This window comes from Lichenostomus cassidix, chromosome 6 (genome assembly GCF_008360975.1).
Source record: "Lichenostomus cassidix isolate B80296 chromosome 6, HeHo_3.0, whole genome shotgun sequence".
NCBI classification, from domain to species: Eukaryota; Metazoa; Chordata; class Aves; order Passeriformes; family Meliphagidae; genus Lichenostomus; species Lichenostomus cassidix.
In genome coordinates, this window is record NC_139487.1 from 26911652 (window position 1) to 26924537 (window position 12886).

The 12886-nt window shown below is 37.6% G+C and overlaps 1 protein-coding gene across 13 annotated transcripts in view; it reads left to right on the forward strand.

Annotated features, from left to right (window-relative positions):
- The window catches only part of GRID1 (glutamate ionotropic receptor delta type subunit 1), a 538463-nt gene that overhangs the window by 161612 nt on the left and 363965 nt on the right, over positions 1–12886 (forward strand). The window lies entirely within an intron of this gene.

The window sequence follows — 12886 nt, forward strand, 5'->3', positions numbered from 1 at the left end:
CTAAGTAAAAACCTCCTTCCCCCTTTGGGCTTTGTTACTTAGCTGGTATTTAGGTGCGATGGGTGTCTGGAAACCGTGGACTGGTAACTGTTGTGCCTGCAAAAAGGCGATTTTATGGCATGTCCAGGAATTACATGTAATATTTTAATGTAAAATTCACCAGATTTTCGTAGTCATTGATTTAATGCAGCTTGACTTTTGCATTGGCTCTTAATTGTTCTTAAACTAGAATGAGATCAAGATTTTTGTGTGTCTTGTGGAATTCTAGTGGGTGGGACAGATTGTGAAGGATGTATACTAGAAATTACTTTGCTTTTTTCTGTTTTTATGCTGGGTGGCAAATACTACACCCTGCACTCGATGGATTAATTTTCTCCTGCTCGTTTTATGAAACCCTTTGCACCTGTAAAAAGTGGTGGTAAAAGGTGAGGAGCAAAATCTAACTCTTGCTGGTGCTATGCACGTAAGAAACAAATGTGAATTGTAACAGAATACAACCATTGATATTCATGGTTTTCTTTCTGTAGCAGTATCTCCTTTGGAAACTAGAGGATATGTAGTTAGGTGGTTGATTGGAAGAGCTTGGCTATGCCACTGCTAAGCCTCTAGTATTAGGAAACTAAGACCAAATATTTTTCAAACCCCAGCTGAATCTTACTGTGGTTTATAATTAGTTATAGCTCTCTCACATTTTAACAGGCACTTCACTTTTATTCTGCCTCTTCTAGCGACTTTTTCATACAAATTACAAGGGTTTGAAATGAAACAAGGTGTATGCTCTGGGGCTTTAATTGCTAACTGTTAGTAAACAGAAGTTTCTTTGCATTAACTTATTGCAGAGGCTTCTGAATCAATGTTCAGGGTTATAGTTTGCTTTTGTTTGGGGGGATTGTTTCACCTTCTGTGAATACTAATGGCACACTTTGAATTATAAGGATTTATTTCAGAGGCTGCAAAAACTGTGAGATATCTATCAGCTGAAAGGCAGCTCAGTGTTCCTAAACTACCAGTGTGTAAATGAACTCTTAGATTGTATTCTTTGAGCTCTGTGAAGTGCTGTAGGGTGCACATTTCCAGCTGGGAAGGATTAGTGTTGATCCCACTAGCTCATCTAGAGAGAGATTTTTATTTCAGCTCACACTTTGAATGACTGATTTGTGTCTTGGTGGGGTATATACATAATTGTAATCCATTGATTACTTTATTTCTTACTAGTCATGTGCAGTATTGATTTATCATCCATAAGCTTTCATCACTGTTGTCTCTGAAAGCTCCTATCTGGAGTGCCACTGAGAGAGTTTATCTTGCTGTTAACTGTCTCTGGTGTGGTAGAATGGGTTGTTGCTTCACCTCCCAAAAACATACCTCTCCTGAGCAGTGGAAGGAGTGATGGGTGCAATTGTCAGGGATGGTTACTGGAGCTGCCTGTTAGGAAGTTTTTTATTTTATTTCTATGAGACAAGTTTACTGCCATCGAAATCCAACCTTGACTAGCTCTGGGAAGGGAAAAAGGAGAAGAATTAAATTAAATGCTGACTGGTCTGCAGACTGCCCTTGGGAACTCTAGTCAAGCCCTCAGCCCCCAATAAACTGAACCCATTTCCACTTCACAGCCAGAGCAGAAATGGAGGTATTTCCTCTAGCCCTAAAATAAGGAGACAGTCACTCAGCTAAACTCTGCTAGTTGAAATCCAGTCTGAGCCAGGGTACTTACTGCCTTACTGCCTCAAGTAAGGATGTGGGGAGGATGCAATTGTTCGAACATTATACGACGTGTTAAAAACTTATTTTTCTCTTCACTTCTTCACTTTTGATTTCTATGATTTACCATCTTTACTGGTGGATTTATGCAAAATTTCAGGGTTAAGCATTAGGTGTCACCCAAGCATTCCACTGCCCAACTAGAGCAGGATATTAATAATAGATTTTTGGATATACTTCAGCACAAGAGGTTTGAGCCACCAGAAGCTGTGATTTGTCCAGAAGTTGAGGCATGACATGCTTGGATAAACAAGTATTTTGTTTTTCCTGCATGCTGTGTCAAATAATTTTAAAATCATTATTCAAAGTTAAAATTTATCTTTTTAAATAATTTAATCAGATTTTGTCTTCTTACACTTAATGAGTCAGCTGTATATCTGTTGATACAGAAGCACCTGCTAATTTTTTGCCTTACCTATAACAGTCTTGGTACTTTGAAGACTGAGTATATTTAGTAGTTTTAGTCTTGAGCTGAAGGTGTAAGCTGTTTTAGCCTTCTAGCATTAAAAAAAAACAATTTTATTTTCTCAAATGAAAGTGATTGATTAGTGACCTTTTGTAGAGATCTTGAAAACTGAGGCCTACCTGTGGAAGCTAATGTTTATTATGCAAACATTGATAGCAATGTACTTCATAAGATGTTTGAGCTCTTTTTGCAAGTTCATCTTGGGCTGATTTTATGCTTTAAAAGGTGATAAATGGTTCATGGAATGAAGAGCCAGGTGAAGTGTGTTTGGGCAGTGATAGAGAGCCAGGTGAAGTGTGTTAGGGGCTGTGAAAGCAGCACTTGTGTTGTACCTGCCTTTGGACCAGCTGGGGCTGAGCCTCTCCTTTGTATTCTCAGCACAGGTGAGAGCTGTGAGATTGTTTTATTTCTTGTACTGATGCAGGTGGAGACACTCTGGACATTTTCTTGGGGGAGCTTCACCAAAAAAAAAAAAAAAAAGATATCACAACAGGTACTTTAGTGCATGAACATGTAGATGTGATCTTAAATCACTAGGTTAATTTTGAAACCAGTCCCTGCTCCAGTTAGTACCTTTTGGTTTGTGTCAAGAAGCAATTTCAGACTTCACAAGCCAGGCTTTTTCAAATTAAATTCAGCAGGAAGATGGTCTCCAGGAGTGTTCCTAAAGCTGATAAGGGGCAGTTAGCCCACAGCACTGGATCAGTGCTAGTCCCAAGCAAAACCCTGTAATCCTATTCTGGGAGCACTTGATCATCAGCACCAGCTGGTTCACTGCTTTAGAGTGCTAGATCTCCTCACACTGTCTTAAGTTACTTGCTAGTATAGATAAAACATGGGAATTAATGAATTTTTTTGAAAGGAGGGGGGTTTTGTGACTGAAGTTGAGGGATGGAGGAGAAGTGTGAGGTATCTGTTGAGACAAACTTAAAGGATTAGAAGTGCTTTTCATTTGAATAAAGCTATTTATACTTGGATTTTTATTATTTTAATAAGGATAAATGAAAATCTCTGCTTTCTCACTGTTCACAAAGAACAAGGGATGATGGTAACAGCACTGCTCCATCAGAGAGTAGTCAGTAAAACATCTAGGGCATTTTCCTGAGATGTTTCTCCCATCTTTTTATCTCTTCTTTGATGAGACTCAAACATCTCTCAGCTCTTTTCAGGAACAAGATAAATGCCAGCTGTGTAAGTGATTATGGGGATGGTGGTTATTTTGCTTTCAGCATTTCCCACAGAGGCTTTCCACTTTGCATTTCTATGTTTTCTAGACTAAGAAAGTGAAGGAGAATGACTCCATACCCTGATAATCAGCCCTCAGGCCCCAGTCTGTACTCCAGTCCTACAGTGGAAAATGGGGCAGCTTTAGCAATTTCCATTGCACGTGTCATGTTCTTAATAATGAAGATTAATCTTAGTGCCACCTTTAAGGCTGTGTTTAAAAGAATGTTTAAAGAAAGTGATTGTTTGAATTCCACAAGATTAAGCAAGTGCAGATGGAGGAGGGGGGGAGGGTGAGGCATGCCCCAAACTCAGTAATTAAGGTTACGTGAATGTATCACTTTCATCTTCCTTCTACTGTTCCAATTTTACTCTTCATCACATTTTATGGATTCTTTTTAATCTCTCTCCTGGGCAATATATTTTTCCTGAGAGCTTGTTGTGCCATTGTGACTGTGGGGGATAGTGAGCCATTTCTCCTTTCCTGCCACTATTTATTCACAAAGATGAATTGTGATTTTTGTGTGCTGTTTCTACTTTGAGAGCATGCCAAAGCTTTTTAGGGTTTGACATGCCTGGTGTCCTTTTGCTGTGGGGCTGGACTATTTGGAGTGATGAAGAGCTATTTGCTGTAGGGGAAACAGGCATCCAACATACTGGATATACCACATATACCCATGATATCAGCAGTTTTTGTAGGTCTTTTGTATACTAAAATAACATGAAAACTGTGAAGGGAGCACTAGATGAAAGTACTGTCAATTGTAATATTAAACTAGATATCTGCACTTGAAGTTACAATAAAGTCTTGTCTTAAATGATGCGGTTTTTTATGTAGAAGTAATTTTTTTTTTTCTCTTAACATAGGATTCTGCCAATTATTAAGGATGTAAACCAGGGAGTAGTGATTCCTTGGCAAATGAATTCAATCTCAATTCCTTTTGTTAGAGGGATTCTTTCCAGTCTTTTTATATTTTTTTCTGATGAATTTTTGCTTTCCTGAGACAACTGGATAACTCAGAGTGTTTTCAGGCTTATGTTTTTTCAGAGGCTAAATAGTGCTGAATAGCCAAAAGTGATGGGGAATAGTATAACTCACCTTGGCTTTTATATGTGCATATAATAAGGAATCTTTATGTTTAAGCATACATACACAATTATTTATAGAAATGTGGCATTTAAGACAACTTTGAGAACTTGTAGCATACATGATGTAGTGTAATTATAAACCAGAAACACATCTTGTGATTCTAGCTAAGTGAAACTCTTCATATTACTTTTACAATTTTATCTTGTTTTCCAAGGGAAATTTGTTTGTGCTTACATGTGTGTTTCTTCTTCCCTTGTGGTCTGGTTTAATTTCAGCTGAACTTGACAGAACAGCAAAATCAGAGAGGGGCTGTTTTGGGGGGATCCTATTAGGATTCCCTGCTGTGAAGGAGGCTCCATGCTTGGAGCAGGTGCTTCTCTGTTTCTACCCCAACATAATTTCTAGGCAGGTGAACAGTCTTGTTTTCTTCTTGGGCATGGAAGCCCTTGTATTTGCTGAAATAGTTTATGCTTTAGATTCCAGAATTGGCTACTGTTAGGACACAAATCTGTCTGAAATGACTGAGTAGTTTTCCTACTTAAAGAACTACTTCTTGTACTCTACCCTCATCTATCCTGCCTTATCTTGTCCCTTGAAGCCACCAGAACAGTGAAGATTTACTCCTGCTTTCAAAAAAGTGAATTTTAGAAAGTGTGTTTTGTTGAAGTTGTAGGTGCATCATAACATCTGATCAATATAGACAGAATAACTTGAGTTAATTAAGGTTTTTGTTTCATCATCTTGCTAAATTAATTTCAGAACAACTGAGCAACATAGAAGAAAAGAAATAAGATAATACTTAAATAAGTAAATAAGAAAAATACTTAAGAAAAATACTTAAAGAAATAAAAGCTCTACTTCAAAAGTTTTTTCTAGGTTACTTCAACGTTTTGTGTTGTTGATACCAACTTTTTACAACTGTTCCCTATTAGAACTGTGTCAGTTTGCATGGAACTAGGTGGAGGGGGGAGAATCCTTTTGTGGCATGTGATATTGAATGACATGAGGAAGAACTTCTTTACATTAAGGGTGGCAGAGCACTGGAACAGTTGCCCAGGGAGGGCATGGAATTCTGTGATTCTGTGGTATTAGTTAACGCATAAACAGAACGATTTTGTTCTTTGGAAGGGAAATGTAGCTGGAAAAATAGTCTGCATTTATAATAAAGATGATTTACTACTTATTTTGTAGTGGGCTGGGTTGAAGAGAAAGAAGTTTTTAACTTTTTTGGAAGCAACTCAAGGAATAAGCATTTTAGCAGTACTGATGTATTATTCAAGGGAGAGAAAGGCTAACCTTCTCATAAAGCAGTGGGAGAGATATTGAGCTCTTTATTGTTTCATGGAACAATATATGAGGCAGATTACAAATGTTTTGGAGTGCTGCAGTCTTGGATGCTGAATTGTTTGATAAAGTACTCATGAGTTGAACAGAGTCGAATGTAAAACATCCAGCTGTTACACGCTGTGAACTGACATGTTCAAAGGGCTTGCAAGCTGTACTTAGAGTTGGTACTTTATGTGCATCACTCTAAGCCTTGGGTGGAGTACTGGAAGCTAAGTTGGAGTGCACTGCATCACTCCTGTGCTCTTGGGGAGTGAATACTGAGGAGCTGATATTTACAGTTTTTCTACTACGGCAGATCTCTGACAGGAATTGTGCAAGGGAGCCAACTCAACACTAAAGTTTGCTGGTTGATCTGGTCTGAGGGATTTTTTGGGTGCTACCAGAATTGTCTTTACATTTATGTGGTCCCTCAGCAGTTGCTGTGGAAGATTTTGGCTTTGCACAGAGTTAAGCACTCAGGCTACTGTTCTGAAAAGTGTTTATTGTGCTTCAAACAGATCACACTGATGTCTGAGTGCATGATTGTTGCAATTGTATTAGTGTCTCTTGATAAGGCTGGGAGTAACCTGTGAAATCCGATTGTCATCTTTGGTCAAGAAATGTAAATACTACAAATGGGGCCTTTTCGTAATGATTTTATAGGATTATGTGCTTAAAACCTATTTCTGTTCTTTAACCTGAATGAGACATGTTTTGGTAGATTGAAATCCTCATGCACAGTGCTTTCTAGGGTAGTCCATGAGGTGTTAGTCCAGCTGCTGAGCAGGCATGCAAGTCATGACCTTGTGTGACATCAAGAGGAGCCACAAGTCTCTGAACTTAATGTTTGTCTAACAATCCTTGTGAAGCTTTCTGAGAAAAGGAGAGACAGGTAGAAAGAAAGATGGTAAAGGAGAGTAGGAAAATGAACCAGTACTGCTGGGGTTTTGCATCCAAATTTGTGAACTTTGCTCCAAACTTAGCTTAAAAGTTATCTCTATCTTTCTCCCCCTTTTCTCTCTTGATTCTGTTGGTTATATGAACTGAAGAGAGAAGAGCTACTTTTTTTTTTTTTGAGCCAAAACTTGCAGAGATTGGCTTGAGGTAGCTTTGCCAGGCTAATGTATTACTCTGGTAGACCTATGGATTAATGAAACTGAGAAGACTTCCTTGGAAAACAACCCTTGAATTTCTAAATAAAATTGTCATTGTCATCTGTTCTATATCTGCTCTTTACTGCCCAATTTCCATATGAGTAGAAAGCTGTTTGACTTCCTTGTAAATATTTGGGCTTTGCTAATTATTCTTTTCAACATACTTGTTGCTTACCTGGGTATGACAGGACCTTTGTATGCTTTCTTTGTTGTGTGGGGCTTTTTTGGTTTTTTTTTTTTTGTTTTGTTGTTTGTTTGGGGTTTTTTAAGCAGTAATTGTTACATCTTTTTATCAGAGATTTGGCTTCTGCACTACTTGTTTTCTTTTCTTAGAAATATCACTCTAAATTGGAAACATTTTCTTCCAAATCTTGTGTTACAGCGACTGTTCTTCTAGCATCCTGTCTGCTTGTATGAAAGTTGGTTCAGCTTCCTGCTCTTGCATTTGCCACAAAACTCCATTTATGTGACTGTTGATGGCTCATCTTTGAAATTAAAAATGCAATTTACATTTATGTGTAGTGTAGTATTTTTTTCAAATGCTGACTATTTTCTTTTGTTGGAAAACCTATCGTTTAAAACTACTGTGCTTGATTAAGGTTGTATGACACGGGTTAAGCTATTCAATTTAATTTGAAAATACACCTTCTGACGGTTGTCTTCATCTTACTGAAAAATGGTTCTTAAGTTGTTTTTTTTTGAGATATAAGGGTAGGTTACTACAGCTTTTTTTTTAAAGATAATTACAGTAAGTGCTATTTCACCTATTTAAAAACAAGATATTTTTAGTTTCCTTACACTTGTCCAACTGTTCTTTTAAAAGATAGAGATGAATGCTGTACAAAATAGAGGTGAATACCTTAGTGAAAAAAGGTAGATAAGATTTTAAAAAACAAGGAGGTTAATATGATAAAAGCATAATTTTCAACTACAAAGATTTGTTCTTCAAGATAAGTATCTTAAAATGATCTGGAGACTTCATGTTATTAATAGTAAAATATTTATTAAAAAAATGGTGAAGCCCTCTGAGGAAAATGTATGATTAAGTCATAGATCCTAATCTGTCAGTGTAGCTTAGAGCTGGTTTGATCAGAGTTGAATCTCTGTAGTTGCACTTCATTCTTATTAAGCTGTATAAAATATATTTATTTGAAGTTCTTTATTGGCATTTGTCCTCTATTATGCATAAATAACCTCAGCCACTTAGTTCAAGTATTTTAAATACCAGAGAAAGAGGAGAATTATAGAGAAACCATTCTAAATATTGGAACAAAGGTATTTTAGGTTTGTGTGTGGGGTCTTTATTACTAAGTCAAAATTTTCGTCCGCATGATAGCGGAAGTGAGCAGCAATTTGTGGCATTAAAATCTATAATGCTAGAGGTTTGACTTTTTTGTGAAATTCCTAATTCTCCATAACTTTTTGCTTACCAATTAAAACCTATTTGTTTAATCAAATGTTTGTTCTAAAGTTATTTTTTGAACCATATGCTTAGAATAAATTATAGTGTTGATGTCATATTTTATAACATAGGCTTTACATGGATTCAGAAGTGTCTAAATGTATCTTGAATTATTAAGCACTGTCCAACTAATCTAGTGGATTCCCCATTCTTTTATAGAATGAAGAAGTTGAAATGTTCTACAGATTTTTTTTCTGTTTGGTTTTTAATCTGATCATTTTCTTGTTCCCTGCTACCTATAAAGCCTCTCTTTGCTAATAACTGGACTCCAAGGGAGGGGAAAATGAAAACTTATAAATTTTAAAACATCTCATAAAAGCGATGTAAACAGCCTTATGATCTATAAAAATGTTACAGATTGTAAATCATGTATCTGGGGAGCTTCCAGAGTGAGATGTGAGCATTGCTGCTTATTGGGCAGTTCCCATCTCTGATTGCGTGGGGATTTATGATGCTAAAGCTGGAACCTGTAAATAGAACAATACTGAATGGTGTTTTTTTTTTTTTTGGTTGGAGCTGAGAATTGTTTTATATTTTTTGTAATCTGGAGTTGGAGCAGTGGATCAGAATGAAACATTGGGGTAAACAAACCTTGTAAAAACCTGTGAATCCTTTCAGGGATTAGTTTTTTAGAGATGCTAGGATGAATATTGCATCTCTTGGATGTCATATACTCAAAAATATTAGGAGAATATTAACAGAAGATTAAATGTTTCAACTCCATCAGACTTGGGATTCTTGCCTTTTGCATACTTCTGTTGGTTTAACAGAAACTCCTATTCTCACTTGAAACAATAAAATCTGGTGTGTTCTTTGCAATTATTAGGTCCACTAGCCCTGTTTCCTTTTACATATAAGGTGTTACTTGTTAATTTTTTGCTTTATTAGTTTTTATTACATTATGTAAAAAGGTCTTGACTAACCAAAGGGAAAATTGTCACCTGTGAAGCCAGATACAGGTTGTAATATCCAAGTTTTGTCCATGAGCTGCTTCAGTCCTCAGGGAATTGCTGCAGGAGACGTGAGGTCACCTGCTTGCTGGAGTCTTTAGCTTTTCCATGGAGAGCTGGGTGTAAAGGTGACAGTCATAATGAGGGTGTTTTTCTGTGGGCTTGTGCTCAGAGCAGCTAAATGCAATCACCCCTTCCAGACATGTCAGAGTAGCCTCTAGAGAGTGAAGTTGGTGAGATTCTGCTGTCAAAGTTGAGATCATTTAGCACCTCAAGATCAGGCATCAGATAACAACCTTTGTGCAGTGTTGACTTGGACAGAATTCAAACTACTTACCTATGGCAAAAACCAAAAAAAAGCGCCTTTTTTTCTTTTAGTAGAATTTGTACAGCCAAGGTTGTCTTCAACGCTTGGCAGTCTTGCTGTCACTAGTTGATTTTGCACTGTGGGCACAGCATTGATCTTCCCTTGTGTGTGTGATGCAGGAAGGGAACAAGGCATGTGAGATTAGTGGCTGTGCTCTGCAGGACAGCATCACTGTCTTGTTTTGGACAGGAAAACTAAAGCTCGAGATGACTAGAGATTATGTGCAACTCAAATCAGTCAAGTCTTTGTTAGTTTAAAAAGCTCTCACATTCTTCTGAAGTCTTTATCTGTGTAAATTGGTAGGGATTCCTGATCATTCGTCAGTGGAGATTATATGGTGATGGAGAATAAATTTTCATTTGACAGGCTTTGATATGACAAATTAAAAAAGCTTGTCACACTGGGGAGTGGTGGGGGAAGTGGGTGGGAGTTAAAGAGGAAGGAGTCTGGATGTATGTGAAATTCTATCGTCTTCATCACTGCATACACTTCACAATGCCATTGTTATCTAAGATAAAAAGGATACTAAAGAAAAAAGGATTCTTCTCTGTTGTGAACTCTGAAAACACCCATAGGAGGTTCTACTTACCTCTCAGTACAATAGGAGTAGAGTTTAAGATAATTTAGACAAGGGAGTTTCAGTTCAGTTGTTAGAAGAGTTTTAGTCCTTGCTTGTTAGGGGACTGGAGAGCTGGGCAGAATTCACAGGACTCCCTTTGACTTTCTTTTCCAAGAAAACTGTTTCTGCACTAGGAAGCTCTTGATCTTAACTCACAAATGCTAGTTATCCCAGCCAGCTCTGCTGTTGTGTTCCTTTGGCTCAGTGTCCAAGGGATCACCTGTCCAGCTGTGGATGTGCCTCCCCAGCCCTGTACTGAAGATTACAGTGACTAGGTCAGCATTTCTCTGGCTGTTTGTATAGAGCTGGGGTGGTGCAGTGGATTGTGCCCTCAGCACAGCAGTGTGACATGAGACAAATTTGTTGCTTTGCTTTTTTTCTTGTGTTTTTTGTTAGAACAAGTGTTGGCCATATGTAAGTAATTTCTATTGAACTGAGTCTTCTGCTGATATGAAAAAACCAAGTGCAAGGTTAGTAAGCTGAAAGATTAGGCAATAGGACTGCATCTTGATGTTATGCTCAGAAAAATGCACCATTTTCTTCTGGTTTTTTGTTTTTCCTTCTTTTATGATTTAAACAATAGGGGCCCCAGTTTTCCTTGTGAGCCTGTTATTCACTGATGTGTCTTTGTCCCATTTCCACTCAAAACTCTCTTTTTGGTGATCTAATCTACTCCTGCAGCAAACCAGCCAGTTGTGAGTGACTTAGAGTTAAAATATTAGGTGATTGGTGGGATAAAAAGCTGAGTTCCCCATTGCCAAACATGCTGTCACCTCGTATAGAGGATATTGGTTTAAAAGTGGCTATTGCAGAACGCTTTTCAATGATACACACCTGTACCAGTTACTAAAATGTGACACAAAAGCTAGTCCTTTAATAAAGAATTCACTTTTTTATGTTTTTTGCCTTTTGGAAATAGAGTCTCTATTCTCACATCCATGCTGGTGATGGTTCAGAAGGAGGAATATGCTTTATTTTCATCTCATAGAGGACACTGAAGAGTCTGGCCTGATGAAAGTGCCAGTACCTGTATCAGATATTTTCTGATTGATGTGACAAAGCTGCATGCCAGGTTGCAAGCACAGGGAGACAGATGAGCCAGAAAGGTTAATTACTTCTCATTTTCCTACTCTTATGTTTATTTCAAATGCTCATCTCTTTCAGTGCCTGAAGGTGGCCAATTAATCTTACGTACTTTTGTTTCTACCCAAAAAAATGGCTGTGGTGTGTCTGGCTGTTCTTGACAAAGGTGTGAAGAGTTCTGTAGTGAGGAAGAATACCAAAGAGAATAGAAAACCATTCTGCTTTCAGAAGCCTATTTGAGGGTCTGTTTAAAGCTAAAACTTGTAGTGAACTTAGCATGAAAGTTCTTCCACCAGGAAGATTGTGGGTTATGCCTGAAGAGAACTGTGGTCTCTACCTTTCTTCAAAACAGAGTCATTTCATTCCCTGCAAGTTGTATTCAGAAGTAAGGCTTTCAAATAGAGACCCAGCCCCAGGGAGCCAAGTCACCTCCCTTAGTACATTGTCTGTACTTCTCAGCTTCTCTGTTGTTAAATGATTTGCATCGCAGTGGTTTTGTGACTGCAAGCTCTGACTCTTCCCCAGCTGTGTGGAACAGGTGATGGAGCTCTGCCTGTGCTTGTTCTTTCACTATTTATCTTCATAGCTCCATGAAAATAGAATAAATCAGTGTGAGTTTCTCCTGTGGTGCCCTCCAAACTGAAGTAAGAGACATGTTTGTATGTTTGGGGTTTATTTTATGCTTATTGCCCTCTCTTGCATTCTCTGTCATCTGAAAATATTTTCTTTCAGAATCTATGCAGAGAATTAAGTTGTCTAACAGCAGTTCTTCCTGACTTTTGCAGTCACAGTTAACTAGTTTTTCCATGTCTGCTACACCAGAAACAAAAATAATGTGTTAAAACTACTGCAAGAAAAGCTTTAATATTTTTCCTTTCTAAATTCCTCATCCTCCTTTGGTTTTGTTTTAAACAAATTCCATGCTACAGAGTGCTGTTAGTGTTGCTCAATATTCAGTTTCACTGTCAGAAAGTTGCCTCTTGGCTTGCAAAGAATCAGTAATATATCATAAAATTTATGTTGAAAGGATGTCAGCATGAAGTCACCATGCAGAATGTAGAATCTGAAGTTCAGGAAGTTTAATTATTAGAAATGGTGTCTGCCAGATAAAGGCAAAGTACTTTATAGGTGGACCTCACAACCCATGCAAAGGGATGGCTCTGTGATCTTCATCGTAAAATAATAAAATTTTAAAATATTTTCAGCATTCACCCTTTTTTATTTTTTTAAGTAGGTGACCTCTTTATTCCTGTTACATCTTTTCCTTTGCAGTTAAGAACTATTATTCAGAGCAATCAATGATAGGCCCTTTAGGACATTTCCATGTCCTGAAAAGCATAGTTGTAACAATACTTCACAGTGCTGTACTAGTGGTGTGGTGTTG